This window comes from Cetorhinus maximus, chromosome 31 (assembly GCF_964194155.1).
Source record: "Cetorhinus maximus chromosome 31, sCetMax3.hap1.1, whole genome shotgun sequence".
Classification (NCBI taxonomy): Eukaryota; Metazoa; Chordata; class Chondrichthyes; order Lamniformes; family Cetorhinidae; genus Cetorhinus; species Cetorhinus maximus.
Window position 1 is genome coordinate 13,370,447 of NC_135909.1, and position 1,976 is coordinate 13,372,422.

Genomic DNA, 1,976 nt, shown 5'->3' on the forward strand with positions numbered 1-1,976 from the left:
GATGCACAGCTTTTGTTCCAGTTGGACACATCAATAATTTAACGAACGTGATCAGTTAAACAAAATCAGTTAGAAATGAATGCACAAATTAACAAGAGCAGACATTTTGAGAAAGAGCCCTGCTATGTTAGGAAGGAAACGCAGAACCTTCAGCTGACGAGTGAGACCGCGGTTTTCAGGAAGTTAAACAGATTTCTACATAAAACGACCACGGCAGGACTCGAACCTGCAATCTTCTGATACCCTCACCAAGTACCATCGAAGTCAGACGCCTTATCCATTAGGCCACGCAGTCAAGTAATGTAATACTGGAACTGATGTTAGTGCCATGTAAATAAATATCGTGGCTGTATATTTTTCAGTTCGATTTTTGGATGATCCGCTGAATCCCAGATCCATGGCCTCAGGGTCTGAGTTCGACTCTGTGTCCTTCGTTGGAAAATAAGGATTGGGAGATCGGGAACTCAGTTCCTATTGTCAGAACCCTCTCCTCATCATTCTCCTGTAGTGTTTTGAATCTCTCTCACTTTCTGCCTCGTGGCCTCCCCTCAACCGCTGCTAAATTCCAGAAAATAAACCACAGAACAGCCCCTTCATATAAACCACGAACAAAGGAAGCCGTTCTTCCCGAATTAATGAACAATTTGATCGCGGTTTGCGACATGTTAAGGCGATAGTGTCAGAGAGAGAAACTTCAGCGATGGCGGGAATTTTGGAATTGGGGGAGGGGGAGGGGTCTGGGGGCTTTGGGGCTCAGTCAAAAAACAAGTCGTTTCTGGTGTGAAATTAGGAAACATCTCTCTCAGCAAAGGGGAATTTCAGAGATCCCATCGGGAAACAGCACTTTAATTTTAAATCTCAGTTTTATAGACTTGTATTCATCAAATATATGATGGATAAGCGAGAAAATGGGTATTTATCTGTCCCGGAAATTTGATCCTTGAACCATTATTGAAGACATTGAGTTATGCATTCACTGTAATCGAACCCAGGTTTCTTTGATGAAAAATAAGAATTCTACCCCTGAATCACCAATCCGCCCATCATGCTGAAATCAATTTATTTCCCTAAGTACAAGATCACTGCACTAAAACAGAAAGCAAACTGAAAGTAACCTGAAGAAAATAAAATAATTTAGGGACTGTGACGCTGTTACAGAATCGGCAACTTCGGGAATCTAATCCGAGTTTCCCACGCCCTAGTGACGCATTGTGCTCCTGAACCAGCAATGCACAGGTTTGGACGGATTTCATAATTTTCAAACTATTTCCTAATCTGATTATCAAAGTATCACTTCCCTTATCATTGATCTACAGTCCCTCATTGTTCAAATCCCACGTCTGGCTTTCGGTATTTTTAATCACTCCACAGACAGAACTCTCAAGAGGGTTTAGAGATAGTTAATAAAGATGAACTGTTCCCACTGCCTCAAGGGTCAGTGACCAACCAGGGCAGATTTTAATTCATTCGAAAAGGAACCAAAGATAACGTATGGAAAAGATTTTCTCGTAATGAATTCTTAGCATTTGGATTGTCTGCCTAATCGGCAGGCAAACCCATGACTGTTACCATCTGGAAGTGCAAAGGCAGCAGACACATGGGAACACCAACACGTGGAAGTTCCCCTCCAAGCGGCACATTATCCTGACTTGGAAATAGATCGCCATTCCTTCACTGTCTCTGGTTCAAAATCCTGGAAAGCCCTCTCTAACAGCACAGTGGGTGGACTTACACCACAGGGGCTGCAGCGGTTCAAGATGGCAGCTCACCGCCAGTTTCTGGGGGGCAATTATGGATGGGCAATAAACTCTGGCCTAGCCAGCGACGCCCACACCCATAAATAAATAAATCAGCCCCTACAATATTTTTGTTGTTGTTGTTATTTCTGTGTAGGTGTTTACCTGGATAAAGAAACAGGTTCTGATTAGCCCTTTGACAGACAGCCGAGATTGCGTCTATTAAGCCTGCGAGATCAG

The 1,976-nt window shown here is 43.2% G+C and overlaps 1 non-coding gene across 1 annotated transcript; it reads right to left on the reverse strand.

Annotated features, from left to right (window-relative positions):
- Positions 1-205: 205 nt before the first annotated feature.
- On the reverse strand, positions 206-295 carry trnar-ucg (transfer RNA arginine (anticodon UCG)). Its single transcript is given in 2 exon segments — positions 206-241; positions 259-295. It is a non-coding gene; the product is annotated as a tRNA-Arg (tRNA).
- Positions 296-1,976: the final 1,681 nt, after the last annotated feature.